We start from the raw sequence: 20,000 nt of genomic DNA, 5'->3' as shown, positions 1-20,000 counted from the left end.
TATCATTTTAAAGACTTGCAGCCTCACCTCCCTTCCTCAGCCACTTCACTCCACACCCTGGCAGAGGACTCCCCTCACCCCAACAATGAAATAAAGAAACCACAAAAGGTAAAAGCCTGTGCAGAGAAATCAAAGCTACCCTCCTAGCCCAGACCAACCCCCTCCCTCCACCCCGCCTCCCACCAGCCCCTCCTTCCTGGGTCCCTCTCTTTATTCTGATCACTCGCTTTTTCTTCAAAGCCCTCCTTTCTGGAAGAGGGATTTCACACACTTTGTCTCAAAAATGCTGTATTTTTTGTTAACAGCAACATTGCACCAAAGAGATCATAAGAGGGGCATGAAGAAAAGGAAAAAGAAGCCACCCCCAAAATGAATAATTGAGCCCTCGGAAGAGGAGAGGGCATAGAGCTCCTCTTCAGACCCCCAGTCTCCCTAGACACTAGCCGCATGAACCAGTGAGGCTCTCTCCCCATCATAAAGCCCAACCTTTTCCCACTGTTATTTCACTGACACTTTCTCATCCTCTCTGTCATCTAATTCTTGCCATTTTTTTTTTGTAGGTCTGTTTGGTGGGGCAGTGATTAAGGAAGGAAAAGACACCCCACTCAACCAGACTGCCAGGCCTGGGTCCCCAGCCTCCTAACCCTGCCCATCTTCACACTCTCTGATCCAGTCGGAATTGCATTTTGGTGTTTAAACTAACCTGTCAGATCTGATTATACTGCTGGGCATGCATTGTTTTCCCCCATCTCTCCTCTGAATTCCCTTAAGTCCTGGAGGCTGAAAGTGGTGTATCTGGGATACACAGTAAATTCAGCAGAAAGAGTGATTTCCAACTCTTATGGGATACAGAGCATGGGTTTCTGGGGCTCATGGGATTCCTGGCTTAAGGAGGACAGGTGAGATGGGCCCTGGAATGGATCTTTGGAGTCAGAGGAAGGGGCAGGCTTGAAGGCACTGGAGCCCCACCAGCCAGCCCACTGGTCAAGTATGTAAAAGTGGATCTTTCGGTCCCTGTAGTGTCTGGATCATACCAGATCCCCGGAATTGCTGGCTGAGTGAGATGATCAGTGGAGGGCAGTAGGAGCAAGTCATCAATCTTCTCTCTTTGGTTGAGCACCTACTGCCTTTAAGGCACTGTGGAGTTACAGAGATGAGTAGGACACATCTGTGATCTCAGGGCACTATGCTGAAGTCAGGAAAGTGTAATTGGCAGCAGGAAACATGTCAGGAAGGGGCTATGTGTTCAGAGGAAGGAGGGATCTTGGGGTGTGGAGAGGAAGAGCCCGAGGGAGGTGGTGTGACTGTATCTGGTGTTGAAGCCTTGGCAGGATTTGAAGTTGTGTGGGTGGGAGGGTAGATGTTTGCAGTCAAGGATGAAAACACCAGAGAAGATGCGGGATGGGGAAGAGACAAGATGTGGAAGAAGCAGTGAATAGAGGGCTCTGTTTGGAGTGGGGTCCGTGAATAGGAGCCATAGAACCACAAGGCTGATTCTGGCACAGATGACACAGATGAGTGTCACCCAAACGAGTGCCTGTCTGGGCATAGGGAATCTATGGGCATTTAGTACTTTGAATAAAGGATACATGTATGTAGTAGGACATTCAAAAAGTAGAACACGATAAGTGGGAGATAGTGAGTCTTTTGTGCACCCTGTCTCCCCACTGCCCCGTTCCCCTCTCTGATGGGAACCTCTTTTACATTTCTTGTATGTCTTAGAGCAACTTTGTGCATATGCAAGAACTTATAAACATTTGTTCTTTTTTCATTTTTTTTGTAAGTAAGTGGGTAGTACATTAATCACCTTGCTCTGTACCTTGCTTTTTAAAGCTAAAACTGCACTGTGAGTTTATTTTTCATATGAGTATCTATAAAGCTGCTTTATTCTTTTTAATGGTTGCATAATCTTCCATTGTAAATATATATCATAATTTATTTAACCAGTTCCCTTTTGATGAACATTTAGATTTCTTTCCCTATTGCAATGGATGCTGTAATGAATAACCCCTGCATACACATTGATTTTACACGAGCAAGTTACTCTGCAGAAAAGTCTTAGTAAAGAAATCATTGGTTCAAAGGATGTATACACTTTGACTTCAATAGTTACTATGAAACTGCCCCTCAAAATATTGTACCAAGTTACACAATGACTTACAATGAGTGAAAATACTTGGTTTCTTATAGTCCTGCCAAATAGTGTTATTAAATATTCTATTTATCAGCAATATAATATGTAAAATAGGATGTATTATTGAGATTCCATCATACTGACATGTGAGGCTGACATCTTTTTAAATGTTTAGAAGACATTTGTAATTTTTTTCTGTGAAATGATTGCTCATGACTTTTGTCCATTTTTAAATTGAATTTTTGGTCTTTTTCTTTCTGACTTGTAAGAGGTCTTTATATATTTGTTAGGATAAATACTAAAAATATTTTGTGGTTTTCATTTTATTTGGATTTTTATGGCATTTTTGTCACTGAGAAAAAATGGAAATTTATGTAGCAAAATTTATCTTGATAAATTATAATAGTAGTTAAATCTTTTAAAAATAGATTCTCAAAATTAAGATTATTAAAACAAAAACACTCTCATGTTTTCTTCTAGTACATTGGTGCTTCCATGTTATATATTTAAGGAGTTGATTAATCTGTACAGTAGAAGGTAGGCATTCTGATTTCAAGTTTTTGTTGGATAGCTATCTTATCAGCACAGTTTATTGAATAGCCTATCTTTTTCCAACTAATATGCAAAACCATATTTATCACCTACTACATTTTTATGTAGTAAATTTTTATATACTACATTTTTATGTAGTATTTGGTTGTATTTCTGGATTCTCCACTCCATTTCATTGGTATACTTATTCTTGACTCAGTACCATACTGTGTTAATTACTGTAGCCTTGTAATACGTTTTAGTATCTGATAAAGTTAGTCCCTTCATAGTCCTCTGTGGGTTTTTTAGAGTTTTCCTACTTTTTCTTGCTAATCTTTTAAGTTTACCTTGTTTGTAAACTTTAGCTTGTCTAAAATTTGGTGTATTTGGTGGGGAAATTTTAATGTTACAGAATAATTTAAACAGACTTCATATCTTCATCTGACTGAGTCTTCCTAAGACAGAACAGGTCTTTCCATTTGTTCTTGTCTCTTTTTAGTTCATAACGCTTGTTAAAGGTTTTTTTCCTCCTTCTTCTTCATGTAAATCTTACACATTTGTTAAAGTTATTACTAGATACATTTTTTGAGTGCCTATTATAAATAAGATCTCTCCACCCTTTATAGCTTCCAACTGTATGAAAAACTATATATTTTTTGCTTTCCCCTGAGACACCTCATTGAATTCTTTTATGAGAGATTTTCAGCTGATGTTCTAGAACTTTCAGTTATTCAATTATATAATCCAAAATAATGAAAAATCTCTTTCTTTTCTAGTTACACTCTTATTTTACGTTGAATTTAATAACAACTTAAAACAACATTAAATGATAGTAGCAATACTAACATCGTTATTTTGTTCCTGACATTAATAGAAATCCTTCCAGTGTGGTTTTCCATTAAGCATGAAACTTTTGAGATATATGAAGTTTTACCTTAATGAGGAAGTGTGTCTGTATAAAACACTTTTTTTTTTTTTTTTTGAAGGGGGCACCCAGATGTAAAAAAAAACACTTTAGGTCAAGAAAGGATGGTGAATTTATCTGAAACCCTTTCAGCATTTATGGAGATTATCCTTTGATTTAATAATATGGCCAATTATATTAACAGTCAAATTACCCTTGCATTCTTGGAATAAACACACTTAGTCATGGTTAATTATTCTTTTCATCTTTTGTCTGATTCTTTATGCTAATATTTCATTCAGGATTCATGAACTGATATTCACTGATATTCATCAGGTGAAATTGGTCTACATGTTTATTTCATGATTTGTCAAAATTTTATTATCAATGCTATTCCAACTTTATAAAAATAATTTGGAAGTGGTCTTTTGCTTCTGTGCTCTGGAGAAGTTTAAAACAGCACTGGAAGCATATATTATTTGAATGTTACACAGAATTAGTCAGTGAAACTTATTAACTTTTTTCCTTGAATATATATATGTTTTAATCAAATTTTTCTTTTGGTAATTGATCTGTTCAAGTTGTCCATCTCTACTCTGGTCACCTTTGGTAATTTACATTTTCCTAGAAAATTAGCTATTTTTTTCAGATTTTGAAATACATATAATTGAGCAAAATTATATAATTCATTTCCTCTGTACCAGTTTTTTATAAAAGTAACCTTCTGGAATATTTTTAACATGCTTAATTAGGATATGTTTTGTGCAAAAAGAAGAAAATTAGAATATGGGCTTTTTGGGAATCATGTACTCTGTGATTATAAAATGAAGGACTTGGGGTAGATCAGTAATACTACTCTGGGCAAGTTTTTTGGGAGTCCCATCAGGTTAAGGACTAAGGGTTGGGGTCAGTGGCTTGTTTTGCCATTTCGGGAAAATCCTCATCTGCCTTCAAGTTTCCTCATTCTCATTCTGTAGATGGTCAGGGAATAGAATATTAAGGGAGTATCACCATTTATGACTCAGACTTGCGCTTTGAGAGCTACTTACCCCCATGTCCAGTCTAAGTTCTCACCTGGTCCTTTATGGCCTTGGGCTAGTCATCCAGTCTCTCAGACCCACCCCCAGGTATGAGTATGAGAGATCCTACTCATAGGCTCTTTTTCTCTCCCCATTGTTGACCAGTAACTCCAAGATGACTAAGTATATCTGTATCAAGGAGCTTCCATTCTGCCTCTACCAAAGGAAGAGAAATGTGAAATGTCAGAGAATTCTCTTGTTCTTAGAATATACTGGGACCTTCTGGAAAACACAGCTGGATCTCACTCTGAATTTTTTGAGTGGGGAGGCATTTCCTTCCTTGGCAGATTCATCTTCTCACTCCATCAGGGGAAATGCACAGAATGTTGTCCTGAATTCAAGTAGCATTTTGCCTGTGAGCTCCCAGACAGAGATAGGACCAGGCTTTCTATCTGTGGCTTGGCATAGTGAATTGAATGTAATTGTATATGTTCTAATGTCTGGACAGTCCTATGTGTAAATATTATAATTTGTGTGTTGTGGGTAGTACATGCTGAGACAGAAGATGACAGTTTCAAGGGGAGCGAAACCCTCTCTTACCTATAGATAGTGAGCACATGATTATAATAGATAAGTTTAACAATAGCAGTTGAGCCCCTATTACATGCCAGACATTATACAAGGTGCTTTACCACTTATTGTTAGGTGTCCCTGACCTGAAAAGATATGAAGAGTATTAAGAGACCATTCATTTAGGAAGAGATGACAATTAGAAATCAGAAGATTTTCAGGAAACTGGGGGTGGTTTCCAGACTGAAGCACCCTGGAAAAGGGCATGGGATGCTGAAAAGGCCTCATCCCCAAGACTAGGTTCTGTATCCATTCAGTGACTAAAGCAAATAGTGTTTCTAAAGCACTCAAGGGACTTGGGTAGGGGTGGGGGTAGAGTCTGAACATTGGCAAATAACACTATGGGTATGGGTATAAGACTACTCCAGACTCAGTTGGTGACTGGAAAATAAAAGTGAGTTGTCACCACACCCAACAGATAGCTATATACTAGAAATATATAGAGAAGGTGTAATGTATGTCAAGCTAGGGTTTCCCCTCAGGTTTCATAATGGTTCCCCAAATTCTATCCTCCAGACTGCTCCACTGTGGAGACTTTTCTGATTCTTTATCCTTTCTCTCCTCACTGAGATGGTCATGCCCTCACTCTAGTCTTACAAGCAATTGGCAAATAACCTCTGTTATAGTGCCTATCACATTGTGTGGTAGTTACTCTCTGTATGACTTCCTTTTCCTCCCCTAGGTGAACATCCTCAGTGCCTAACCCAATGCTAGGCACAGAGTGGACACTCAGTAAAAGTTTGCTCAAGAAATGAATTAGACAATTTCATAATTAATTCTACATCTGAACCCAGCTCTACTTGCAGTATGGTCTGAGTGATTGGGGCCACATCTTAAACATTGAGCCCATTCGCAGAAATGTGATAAGTTCATTTGGGGCTAGCCTTGCCTCTATCTGTCCTGTTTTCCTAGGATATGCTGAAGATCTGTGATAAAAACAGATGTGCCTGGCAGCTTCACCTCATGCTTTATTAGGGAAGCTGTTGTGTGAATCGGCTTGCAGATCAGGGAGTTTACTTTATGTATATCTGGGAGCTCTAGTCAGTTGCCTGGCATCCTTAATCAGGCTGCAGAGAGAGGGATGGAGTGAGCTAGGCACACCCTGAGCAGGTGATTCCAATTTGTAAATTAGATGAGCAACAGTGGATTTAATTGTTCCAACATTCTCTGTCAGACTTTTCCCTTTCCTCTAAGCTCTGGACACACCTCCTTGGGTTTTGTTTTACAGCTGATGAAAACTGCCCTTTTAAATGAGAATAAGTCACACCAAAAAGACAAGAGTTGAGATGCTACAGGCGTCCAAATTTGTGACCTCCCTACTAGCCACTGGACTCATGGAGATCACCAAGTAGATTTTTAAAAATTCTATTGGATTATTATGCTGAGGCTGCCATCTTGGGGTCTCTGTGGCTTCCTGAGGCTCCTCACACGGTTCACAGAGATCGCTAATCTTCGGTAGTCACTGACCCAGCTCTACCCTCACTGGAGGAGTGGAGGAAGTCATCTCAATCATGACTGTCTCCAGCACATACCGACCAGTGACAAACCACCATTGGGAAGATGGATGGAGCCGAAGTAACCGGTCTCTGGCATACACTGATTATGAGAGCTGTTCAGATAGGGATTCAAGGGGCAGGGTGCTTGTCGAAATCAGTGCACAGAGCTAGAGTGATGGGGACATTTAAAGAGCAGCAGGTGCATCGGGGTGATCATGAAAACAACATGCTGAGCAGTGGTACATGTGCATATGTTTCTGGGAATAAATAATTTCTAATTAGCAACTTAATTGTGGAAGAAAGCTTTCAATATGGGAATGCAAGCATAGGCATTCTTTATTACGCACGGAGGCTGGAAGCAGGAGGCTTGAAAAACAAAGACCCATCTCTGCCTAAATAAACAGGAAATCTCTCGAAAATGATCCTCAGAATCTTAGAAATCTGAAACGGGATCTTAGTAGATCTCTGTGTCCAATCTTCTGTCTCTAAGCAGTTGATTGGCAAAGGGGCTGAAGCCCAACAGAAATCAATAAAGAAGAGTGTCAAAAGTGGGTGCTAATGACCCAACTGCCAAGGCCACTATTCGTACTGGTAAAAGGAGTGAGTAACCCTTTCCAGGAAACTCTGCCCACTGAACAGCGATAGCTGGTCTTACCGCTGTTTTTACTCTCTTATTGTTTCTCTTCCTCTCAAGGTCAAACGCCTCCAGGAAACCACCTGGGTAAATCCTCACAATGTCAGGTCACAAACCAAAGGTCCAGATGTAAAAAGCACAAGTGTCAGCCTTTCCCAAACTTAGAAACTCTCCACAGTGAAAATTCCATCACTCATTACTAGGTAAAGCGACTTCTTGTTCTCTGGGGATAGTTCCCTTGATTATTTTGAGATAAATTTATATTCAGTAGGCTCATCTCTCCATCTAAACTTCCATTCTTCTTTTCATTTATATATATAAATGTATATATATATATATATAATGTACACATATATGTTTATATGTATATATATTTAACAGAATGTATATAAACTTAGTGGAATATATATAATACAAAATATATATTTTTACACACATATCAATATATTATATAATACATACATTTTATATACACACACGTATATATATCACAAAAATCTAATGATAAGACTGCTCTGTCCTTCTAGTATGCTAAAAGGCATACTCAAGGATAAGTGATTAGATGCCTGGATAAGGCATATTACAAGTCCCAAGAGTAGAACTACAAAGATCTGAGGAAGGAGGTCCCTGTGCCCGGAAATTCAGGCGGACATCACAGAGGAGGAGGAATGTGCACTGGACTTTGAAGGTTGGGCAGAATCTGTCCATTGGAAGTCAGGGGAGAGGCATTCATTGGAGTGTTTTGTCTTTTGGGGACTCCTGCTCTGTTCAGAATCATCATTCTCCCCTACTTTTCCTTCTAGGACATCTCTGGAATAGACTTCTTTGGTTCTTTTTTCCCAAGAGAGAACATTTAGGCAGACAAAGAGCCAGTTCCCTGGAAAGTTTGTCTCCTTTGATTGCTCCCCATATGGAAGAAGCTCTCTTGTGACTGCACTGGGGTACAAGAAGGGCCTCTGCCATCAAGACGGGGTGGGGGGGTTCAATTGGAGGGTTGGGAAGAAACAGGGTTGGATATGATGGGTCCTTATTTGGGGGACCATATGTCTGGCTGGCCTAGATTGTGCCCCCCATTTTATACCTGTTGGCCTGGCATCCGGTCCAAAGTAGCACCTCCTTTCACTCTTAAAAGTATTGCCATTTAGATGACAGTTATAGGGTGCCCCCCACCTACGGAGAGATGAAGGAGAAAAGGAGGGTGAGTGATAGAGGTCTTTGACAAAAACCCACCTGGAGAAGGATTCAGCCTTGGGGTCTAGCAGGGATGATCAGTATCACCTTGGGCTAACGATGTAGCAACAACTTCCTCTTAAAGGTAAGGATGAGTGAATCAGAACCCAGTTGACTGCCAGAGGCCCTCAAACCCATCTTCCTGTCTCTGAGCCAAGTGTACCCACCCCAGAGGTGGCCAATGTGGGTCTGGAGGGCACTGGCTGAGGACTCACTGAGCATATGGTGTGGCAACAGTGTTCATCAGCGGGCTCTGCCCGGGCCAAGGCAGACCCTACCAGGTGTCCTCCCCTCACCACACAGAGCAGCAGTGACCATGCCAAACATGCACTCGTGTTCTCCATCTGCTGCTAGGACACTTCAGGAACCAGATGGAAGGCAAAGTGAGACAAGAGTAACAGTTAGGTGGTCTAGCCACATGCTATTAGGGAAAGTCACTTGCTTCCTAAGACCCCAGTTTCCTTCTTGAAGATAAAATGGGATAATGCCACTAGTCCACGCTACTTTTGACAATTGTTTGTAAATTTTTTTTTCCCAGCAATCAATTGCCTTTCAGGGTTAAAGGTTTATTTTTGCTGGTTTCTACCAGGAAGCTTGGCAAATCCTGCCCTGCCCTAGGACAGGTTGCTAGTCACCTCCCTCCCTGCTTCAGGTCTGCTTGGGGAAAGTCTTTTCTATCAACAACCTCCACTGTTGATAGAAAAGCAGGAAGGAAAACATCCCAAGGGGCTGGGACTGTCCTCTCCTTAGAAGTTGGGCTGACACTGGGCAGATCAGTAAAAGCCTGAGGCCCAAGTTTCTAGCCCCAGTCTCAAAGCAGAGCTGAGCCACATCAACATTTTAAGTGACTTTACTTGCTTTTATTTTATTTTTTGTTGTTTTATGTTTTACGCTAATATTTATTGTGCATGTCTACACGCCAGACTCTGTGCTAAGAACGTGGCATGCATCAGCACATGGCCTCCTCCTGTTATTATCCCTAGTTTATAGATGAAGGGCCACACCTCTAATGAGTGAAGTCAGGGTTCCAGCCCAGGTGCATCTGCTCAGCAACCTGGCCTGCTTTTGAGGCCAGATAGCATTGTTAGGGGCATTTTGGGGGCATGGGTCTCCCTTCCTGGCTCTTCTGTGAGCTTGCTGCCTGCTCAAGCCATGTGTCGCATCATCATGGGCAATTCTTCCCTGAGCAGCTCATGTACAGGGCACGTGGGGGGGGGTCACCAGGGACACAAAGAAATGGAAGATTCAGCTGCTGGTCCCAGGGTCTAAATTCAGCTTGGAAAACCAGAAATGTGAGTAGCCTAAGGCAGTGCCCGCTGTCGTGTGTAGGTCATGATTATTGCATGGACCCCTTCTTCCTCCATCGGTCTGTCAAATCTTTCTCATCCTTCAGATGTGAGTGACCCAATGGCCATCCCTCTGTGAGACCAGTCCAAAACGTGTCCCCATCTCTAGTGGCATGGTGAGTTTTCTTTTGTGTTACAGTTATTTGTGTCACCATGTAGATGGAAAGCCCTTATGAGGAGAGATCTCTGTCCTTATACAACATCTTATCATTTTAGCTAGTCTGAGTGTTTATTCTGTGCCAAGCACTAGGCTGAAGGCTTTACATGCATATCTCATCTAATCTGCACAGTGACACCCAAATCCAGGTTGCTAGAATCTCTTTTCCACTGATGAAGAAATTGGGGCACAGAGGTTGAAATAACCATCTGGGGGTCGCAGAACTGGGGCCGTCTGCGTGACTCCACAGTTCACTACAGTATATGGTTAGTCTCACACAGATTGAACTCCTGGTCAGCCTCCAGTGTTCCAGACAAGAGAGTGAGGGCCCATCACCATCACCATGACCTCGAGCATCTTCCTTGCTGCAGAGCCTCAAAGTATCTAGGGAGTCACTAGCCACCTGTGGGTGGATTGTCCAGAGGTGGATTCAGTGATTATCCCACAACCCTGGGAGAAAACCCACTCAATAGAGCAAGGCTCTGGTCCATTAGGTGGTCCAGGACTGAAGAGCAGGGACAGTTTTGAGATTCTAAGGGATTCTAGGGAAAGAGGAACCTGGAAAATATCCTAGACTGGGGAAGACCTTTCCTCGCACCCTGCAAATTCAGTCATCAAGCCAGGCTGAGTCCTTATCCATCTCAATCTCTCCCACCATAATTCTTGCCTCTTCTCTAGATGCCAATTCCAGCCCTGCTACGCATAGCTCTGAGCATGGCTTCCGGCAGGTCTGCGTGGTGTGGCCTCCTTGCATTTGGAGATGTTCTTCTTCCCCCCTCTTTCACGTCACCAAATCTTACGTTTCCTTCAAGACTCAGCATGAAGCTCCTCCTCCTCTAAGTAGTAAAGCTGACTCTGCTCCCCATGACTGCCCCACCTCGTCATGCCTCCCTCGGTGCTTGGGATCTGGGATTGCAACCCTCTTCTTTGTTAAACTGTTAAGCTGGGGGTTCTGCGAGAGTATGTCGTGCCCACACATATTGCTCAGGGTCTGGCACACGCTGGGTGCTGAGTCCATATCTAAAGATGCATGCTTTGTTCCAGGCCGCACCCCCAATTCCCCTAGGAGTACCTGCACTACTAGGGTATTAAGAGTTACTTCTCTTGGGAATATCTGCTTTTTAAAGAAGAGAACAGAGGGAGAGAGCCCGATGTGATGCAAGAGTTGTATTGGAAAGACTAACCTAATGGCGGTATTTTAGAAAATGTTAAGCAGAGTGGGGAAATATGTTGGGGATTTGAAGGGCTCTGGAGTGACAGAGGTGGCCCACTGGGTGAAGGATCCCTGAGCTGAACCTCAGATCCTTCAGAGAACAACCCCATGGCTAACACCCATCCCAGCCCTCTGCACCCATCTCCTGTCCAGCAGATGAGGACGTGGAGCTTTGCTGTGCAAGATAGTTGAGGCTAGACCTGTACACATGGCTTGGCTCTCAGACTCCTCCTGCCATACTCCCTCCCTGGGAGCCCATTCTTGCCCAGCTAGAATGCCTGCGTACACTCTAGATCCAGCCCTCCAGCCTCCTGTCTGCCTGCCCACTCTTTATTTATCCTTTCTTCCTCTTGCTCTCTCCCAGTCCTCTGAGCTTTAATTTCCATTTTGGGGGTGGGATGGGGAAGAGGTTAAAGAAGGAAGGGGGCCTGAATAAGGGGTGTCCCCTCACCTGTGAGCCCAGATTCTCCCCCTGCAACTCTGACTGCCACTGTCCTGCTGCTGTACCTCCAGGGCTGCCTGCTCACCTGGGAGCCAACGCATGTCCTGCTGTCACCTGATTAGGTGGCATGAGGCAGCCCTGCACCGCTGAGCCACTTCGTAAATCAGATGCTCACTTAGCACAACCACCTCATTATGGGGAGTTTAGCACTATTGTAGCTTTACATACACTTTTACAATTGATTTTAAGCGGAGAAGCATTCAATTGCTGTGTGGTTGAGCTTGCATGCATATTACATTTTTAGAAAATCAATTGCCGGCCATGGAGGCATTTATTAAGCTGGAGCTCTAACAAGAAACCCACAGTTGGTTCAGCAAGGTGGGAAGTTATCAAAGAGGAGCAGAAGAGAGAGCAGGTCGGAGAAAGCACTAGGAGGGGATTTCCCCTCTGTTTCTATCCCTGGGGTCTAATGCAGGGTCCGTACATTTGGGAGAGAACTTTAGAGGTTTTCATACGTCCCCATTTTACAGATGAGGTCAGGGAGGCTAAGCTAGTGACGCTTAACCCAGTCAGAGCTATTTCCTCAACATGCACTGAAGTTGACTCTTCCTGGTTGGGTCTCTTTGTTACTATCACTAGGATTTCCCTGGCAGGGATCTGCCTGGTTACAGGGCCATGTTGACCTGCTACAATAACAAATTTTAGAGCTGAGAACTAAACCACACTCATCACGGTCTTTCCTCTCAGCACTTGCCCAAGTTGATGGGAGCTAAGTCATGTCCCAGCTGGCTAGGCTCCATCACCACTATGCCAGTTCATGCCCTACATAGGCAGCTGTCATTGACTCTCTTGTCCCATTTTTTCAATATCAGTCCCTAAGAAATGTTTCCCACTGATTTTATCTAGCGTTACTATTTCTTTCTTTGCAGGGATAATCCTCCCCCGGCCCCAGCCTGCCTTCCTGGGACCTCCTCCAATTCCTCCCCTTCCCCTTCTTTCCCCTCCATTTACCTTTTACCCACTTCAGGGCAGTTAGAAATTTTACATACTAACCTAAATTTTACATGCTTGGTAACTGAGGCAAACTTCTAATTTAAGTGGCTATGAGGCTTCTCGAAGGCGAAGTACGTGACAACAACAGCATATTGTGATACCAGAAGAAAGGCTGCATTTTATTATAGCATCTTGTCATCCAACCAAGCAAAACCTCTTCCATGACCTCAGACGGAAACTACCTCTCTTGTCATCATTCTACAAATGCAAATCATGGCTGCTTACAAGGGGGTCTGGGGAGGAGGGATGGATAAGGCAGTGGAAAACACCCCTGATGTTGGAGAAAAACAACTCCAATGCATATGGCAGGGTAGCAGCAAAATCCTGTAGTTACAATTTGGTGGAAGAGTTGTTAGAATATATGGGATTCTAGGATTACAGAAGAGTGTGATCTCTGCTAGCCATATTCCTTTACGGATCAGAGGGGGCAATGTTCATAAAGGGGGTAGATTGGGTGGAGTAGATGTCATCTAAAAGTGGGTCCCACAGAATAGGTTATTATTATGAGTTGAATTGTGTTCTCCAAAAGATGTATTGAAATCCTAACCTCTAGTACCTCAGAAAGTAAACTTATTTGGAAATAGGGTCATTGCAGGAGTAATTTGTTAAAGTGAAATTATAGTGGGAGTAGGGTGGGTCTTTAATCCCATATGATTACAATGTGTCCTTATAAGAGGAGAGAAACAACAGCGAAAACATGTGATGAGACAGAGATTGAAGTGATGCATCTACAAGCCAAGGAACACAAAGGATCTACCAGCCAATCACCAAAAGCTAAGAAGGAGGCATAGGGCAGATTCCCTTAGGATGCTCAGAAAAAAACCAGCCTGCTGACTCCTTGATTTCAGGCCTCCAGCTTCCAGAACTGTGAGGGAGTGCATTCCTATGGTCTTAAGCCATCCAGTTTGTGGTACTTTGTTATGGCAGACCTAGGAAACGAATACAGTTATCAAAGGGAAATTAGATCTTGTAAATCAGCACATGTCTTTTTTTCCACATTAAGGGAAGCCAGAAATATGAGACGATGAATGAGACTGAAGACTGTATCCAAACAAGGCAACTGTTAACCAAATGCCAGTTCTCATTCTGGTGCCAGCCCATATCAACAGTATCACTGTCGCTGCTAAAACGATAACAATAACCGCCATGCGGGGAGCATGCTGTAAAGCTAAATAAAAATACCAGAATAAGTCGTACTTTTGGACCACATTTCCTCTTGTACTAATAGAGATATGCAGTTGATACACTTTGTGAAGTAAACACACACAGTATAGTTTACATCCAAATTGGATTCTATAAATTTCCTGTTATAAACTTTCAAAAATATGGTATTATTTTTAGAGTATTAGTTTAAAATTGCCAGGAATGCTTTCTTAGAAAGGACTGTCTTTTGCCCTGACATGGTCTCTCCTAATTTATTTTTAATTTGTACATGTTTATTGGTCCTTGAAATTCACACCGGGGAATTGCTATGTGTATTCTTATCAGGACATCTTGACGTTTACCCTCTATTTGTAACCTTCCCTGAGAGTCCCAGACCAGTGGGGATGACTATGTGGGGTGACTATGCCCCTCAGGGGACATGCGACAATGTTGTAACCACTTGGGGAGGAGGCTGTATTGGCATCTAGTGGGTAGAGGTCAGGGATGCTGGTAACATCATCCTACCATGTACAGGACAGACTACCCCAAACAAAGAATTATCTAGCGTCAAGTGTTAGTGGTGCCAAGTCTGAGAAACTCTGCTCCAGACCAATCTAAGTTTTCTCCCTTATGGTATTACCAGCATTTTCTGTGTGTTCTAATTCTGGACATGTACTTATCCTGCATCTGGTTTTGTACTGTCCTCTCGATTGTTTCCATCGCGGAATGAATGTGAAGTTTGATCCCAGCTCTTTCATTTATCTAGTTGTGTAATTATGGCCAAGTCACTAAACTATTCTATGCTTCAACATCCCTATCTGTAACATGAGATAATAGTATTTCACTCGGGGTGGTTTTAATGATCAAAGTTAATGCGTGTAGATAATGCACTAGTTGACATTTACTCTGTGCTTGCCATGGGCCAAGGACTGTGCTAAATGCTTTAGGTTTGTTATCTTTCACTTACCCTTCCAAACAACTATGTAAGGTTACTGTAACGATTATCCTTTTTCGTTTCATATACATTTGGTAAACCTTAGCCATTTCTGTAATTATTGTTTGTTCTAGGTGGGGTGCTCTGTGCTGGGGACGCTGAGGGTAGAAGGAAGACTGTCCTCTAGACTCTTTTTTTTTTTTTCATTCTTTTTTAACATCTTTATTGGAGTATAATTGCTTTACAATGGTGTGTTAGTTTCTGCTTTATAACAAAGTGAATCAGCTATACATATACATATATCCCCATATCTCCTCCCTCTTGTGTCTCCCTCCCATCCTCCCTATCCCACCCTTCTAGGTGGTCACAAAGCACCGAGCTGACCTCCCTGTGCTATGCGGCTGCTTCCCACTAGCTATCTATTTTACGTTTGGTAGTGTATATAAGTCCATGCCACTCTCTCACTTCGTCCCAGCTTACCCTTCCCCCTCCCCGTGTCCTCAAGTCCATTCTCTATGTCTGTGTCTTTATTCCTGTCCTGCCTGTAGGTTCTTCAGAACCATTTTTTTTTTTTTTTTTTAGATTCCATATATATGTGTTAGCATACCCATAATTCAAAAAGAGTCATGTACCACAATGTTCATTGCAGCTCTATTTACAATAGCCAGGACATGGAAGCAGCCTAAGTGTCCATCGACAGATGAATGGATAAAGAAGATGTGGCACATATATACAATGGAATATTACTCAGCCATAAAAAAAATGAAATGGAGTTATTTGTAGTGAGGTGGATGGACCTAGAGTCTGTCATACAGAGTGAAGTAAGTCAGAAAGAGAAAAACAAATACCGTATGTCCTCTAGACTCTTGACTGTGGGATCGTGATTTACCTGTCTCGTCCTGTGTTCCTGTCTAGCTGGCAAAGGATTGACTCCACTCCATGCTTCTCTTCCTCCTAGAACCAGCAAGCTTGCCTAGGCATGTCCTTTTCATGGAGCAAGAGAACCAGCTTCACTGGGCAAGTGCATTTAAAGCCTTTGTTTGCCTCCAGTCTGCTAACATCCCATTGGCCAAAGCAAGTCACATGGTTGATGGGGGGGTGCGGCAAGAGACCCCATCTGAGGTGGGAGCCCACTGTAGAGAGATATTGTAAAGGGAAGGGTAAAATATTGGGGCCATAAATGCAATCTACCACAGGTTTGCAATTATAAGCCATTCAATCAATCCGACTTAGAAGGAACCCTGGGGCTCTTGCCCCACCAGAGAAATCAATCGGTGTCGTCAGCTTTGCAAGAAGTTCTCCTTCCCTTCTTCCTTCTGTGGACTGTGCCACACACGCTCCAGGAGGTATCGATAGGATGGTGAAGGTTCCCTGCCGGGATCTGGCGCTATCCTGCTCATGGGTTCCTGGCTGTGGCAGGCAGGCCTGCCCAGTATTTTCCAGGGACCCAAAGAAAGAAAGGCAAGGCAAATTTCCCCCTCACCTCCAGCTATTAAAGCATTTGTAGACATAGAGAGAGATGTTAAACCAGGAGGGGGAAAAAAAAGGCTACTTTGAAAAGCCTTTAGAAAGCCTTCTCTCCCATCTGTTCAGCTCGTGGGAAGGTTCTGTTTTCTGTACTTAAAGGATTTGTAAATTCATTACCAACAAGTAAAATGTACAGAGCACACAGAGAGACATCGAGGTCTGATTCACCATCTGCTGGGCAGTCCCATCCGTGCAAACAGAGCGGTGCTGTTCCTGTCAGTGAGAGGGTGGACGCCAGCCCAGCCGGGCCGCAGAGACTCCAACAGGCAGGGTTCTTCCATTGTTAATTACTGCACGTGGGGAAGGGCTGCACTCGTAGACCCTGGAACTCCCTTGCTTCCCCCTGCTTAACCCTCTGGATCTGGAGGCCAGTGGTTTGCCATAAAATGTAGAAGAACACAATCACAGCTTTCCCAGACTCTGAGCAGAGTTGGAGCAGAGTTCTGGTGAAAACCGCTGCAGTTTCCGAGCTCCTGGCCTTTATGGGGCCCGCCTGGCTGGATGTCAGTGAGAAGGGCCATTGGCATGGCTTTCTCTCCTGCTAAAGAGATGCGCTTCCAAAGCCCTATTCCAGCCTCTGTTTTTGTTGGTTCCAGAAAAGTCCATCTAGGGCTGACCCTGGCAAAAGTGTGAAGGAGTGAAGTTTGTGCCTGGCTTCCCGGTGTGATGGTCTCCATGCTCCCTGCCCCCCTGTGCTGCCTCCTAGCGGCCACAGTTGTGGCCTCATGACTACTTCATGCAGGCTCCTGCCTCCCTGGCCTCTCAGACCAACCCTGGGCTTTATGCTAACTCCTCCTTTGCTCCTTACCCACCACCTTCATGGTCCAGTTCAAACACCCCAAACACCCATGCCTGTGATTCCACCCACTGCACCCCACGCAGATCGAGGTTTCTGAACTGTTGCTCTGCTGGGTGCCCTGTTTCTCCAGGATCAAGCCTACCTCTCTGGCCAGTTCTCCCAGGGAAGTCAGATCTGACCCTAAAGTCCAGACTAGCAGCTAGTGCCCAGTTACCACCCCTGACATTGCCTGTCTGCCTCAGTCTCCTTCCTTGCTGCCTTCCTCCCCTGTCAATAAGAAAGTCCTGTTAACCTGGATAAGCCTTATGACCACCTATCTGGACTCCACAGAGATCCTACCTCCTTCTTCTTAAGGCTCTTTGCTCAGCTTGTGTCCTTGGGTTCCCACATACTGCCTGTAGAGGGACTGTCTGCAGACGCCTGTTCTGCCCCCCTAGATGTGCTGCAGGCCTCCTCAGGACCCACTGTCCTGCTGTCCACTGGCTGCCCAGGTTTCCTCTCTGTGACGCTTTCCCCGGGCATACCCCATCCCTCTGCTAGAGTGCTTTGTATGTTCTGTGCCTCAACACAGATGGAAGACAGAAATGCCCCAGGCCAGCCACTTACTAGTTGAGTCACCATTCATCCGTTCCTTAAATATTTGTTGAGCACAGTGCCAGGCATATTTTAAAGTGCTGGATAAGCAAGCTAGACAGGGCTCCTGCCATCAGGAATTTACACTGAAATTGAGGGGAGACAGAAGACAAAATCCAAATAAGAAAAAAAAAATACAAATTGCAATAAGTAGTCATATAAAGAAAATGACATAATAACCAAATAGTAAGTCATTGAGATGGGGTAGTATTGTTGGGGGAACTTGAGCTAGAGAAGCTGGGTGAGTTCTGTCTGAAGAGGTGCTTCTTAGCAGGGACTGCATCAGGAGAAGGATCCAGGAGCTTGGTGAGCTGGGAAGAGAGAGCTCTAGGCAGAGGGAATGGCATGTGCAAAGGTCCTGAGGTAAGAATGAGCTTGGCGTGTCTCAGGGACAAGAAAGAAGACCAGGGTGAGTTTAGCCCAGCAAATAGCATGGGGAGTGATGCCCCAAGGGTGGAGAGGTAGGCAAGGGTCCAGATCCCTGGGACATTAGGACATGGTGGATTTTATACCAAATGCAATGATGAATGTGTATGAGTTTTTAGGCAGGAGAGAAATACAATCTAATTTACATTTTAGAGGAACGTTCTGGATGCTGCACTGAAATCAGGAGAGGAATGCTGGTGACTTGGACTCCAGTGACACCAGCACAGATGGCGAGAGACAGTCTGCTTGGGGATGTGTTGGGAAGTGGAGACAAGAGGACTCACTGATATATTAGATGTGAGTTAGAGAAAGGAAGCATCAAAGACAAGCGCAAGAAAGTCCCCTACCTGTGATGAACTCTGGTGCCCTCCCTATAAAACGGCTACATATTTCAATGGGCATTAAACAACGTAAGGCCTGTATAATTAAATGTGAACCTGGCTCTGATGATTGGGACCTTATTTTGGCAACAAAACAAATAAGGAAAAGCTTACCCATAGTTCCCTAGCCTGCCAAGGACAATAATTTTGTGGAGATTGTGGGACTTGCCATGTTCTTTTTCTCCTCTGAGCCTCTGCATGTGCAATCCTGGGACCCCATTCTCCTTCTCATCCTCCTTCAGCTGGCACATTCCTTCCTGGTCCTCAGGTCCCAGCTAGATATGGATGATCAGGACTTCCTCAGACAGGGCTGAGTTCTCCTTCCATCCTGCTACTGAGATTGCTGTGCTGTTTGTCTATTTCTCTTCTTAGTTTATAGCTCTTTCAGGACCGATCTAAATCCCCATTGCTCAGTGGATTTTACAACTCATGCAAGATATCCCAGCTGGCTGACTAGGTCAAGAAGCCTCTTCCCTCCATTCCCCAGCCTCCTAGATACCTTTCTGTTCTCCCTTGGGACTGAGCTGTTGAAGTCCCCACCTCAGTCCTCTCTGCCTGTTCAAATCCCGATCAGCCTTCAAGACCAAGTTCAAGGGCCCTCTGCTCCATTGGGATGCCCAGCTCACGCTCACGTTTCTCTCCCTGGGACTCCTCACTTTTTCTTACTGTTCTGTGCAGAAAAGAATTGACAGAGCAGGCCTGATTCTGCTGTCCTTAGAAAAGCCTGCTTGCAAGGTTGGTCGTTGGATGGTAAGCAGGTCCCTACAGTCATAAAATACTTTCCCAAAATGGTAAGAGTGTCTTACTGTGTCTAGCCTGTTTGTGCTGAATATGTGCTTTCCTTCTAGGAGACTGGAGCTTCGGTCTGTGCTAGGCATATGCAGAGGTATGTGCCTATGTGACCAGCCCCCATAATAATCTTGGGCACTGAGTTTCTGATGGGCTTCTTTGGGCAGAAAGGTCACACATGTGTTGCTGCATTCTTATTGCTAGGGGAAGAGTGTGTGCTGTGTACTCAGTCTTGGGAAGGAAAGAGCCTGGGGAAATCTGCACATGGGTTCCTCCAGAAGCCACATGTGCCTTTTTTCCTTATGATCCAATTGTGTATCCTTACTACATCATTGTAATAAATACTAGCCATGAGTACAATTATATGCTGGGTCCTGTGAGTCCCTCTAGTGAACATCCAAACACGGTCCTGGGGACACCTGACACCTGCTCATTTGGAATCTTAGCATTACTGTACCATTATGTGACTGCTTTTTATCGTGACATAATTAATTCTTTGTTGTAGGCCTTGTATCCCCTCCCATGAGAGCCTGAAAGACAGAAATATGCCTTATACGTACTTCCATCTTGTACAACTCAT

At 43.8% G+C, this 20,000-nt stretch overlaps 1 long non-coding RNA gene across 1 annotated transcript in view; it reads left to right on the top strand.

Annotated features, from left to right (window-relative positions):
* The window catches only part of LOC137769797 (uncharacterized), a 153,246-nt gene extending 133,728 nt beyond the window's left edge, over positions 1-19,518 (top strand). The window contains exon 4 of the long non-coding RNA XR_011075090.1: positions 19,480-19,518. This is a non-coding gene — a long non-coding RNA (uncharacterized lncRNA). The remainder of the gene's footprint in view (positions 1-19,479) is intronic.
* Positions 19,519-20,000: the final 482 nt, after the last annotated feature.

This window comes from Eschrichtius robustus, chromosome 10 (genome assembly GCF_028021215.1).
Source record: "Eschrichtius robustus isolate mEscRob2 chromosome 10, mEscRob2.pri, whole genome shotgun sequence".
NCBI lineage: Eukaryota > Metazoa > Chordata > Mammalia > Artiodactyla > Eschrichtiidae > Eschrichtius > Eschrichtius robustus.
The sequence above is the reverse complement of the archived record's forward strand: the minus strand, read 5'-3'. Positions and strand labels throughout refer to the sequence as shown.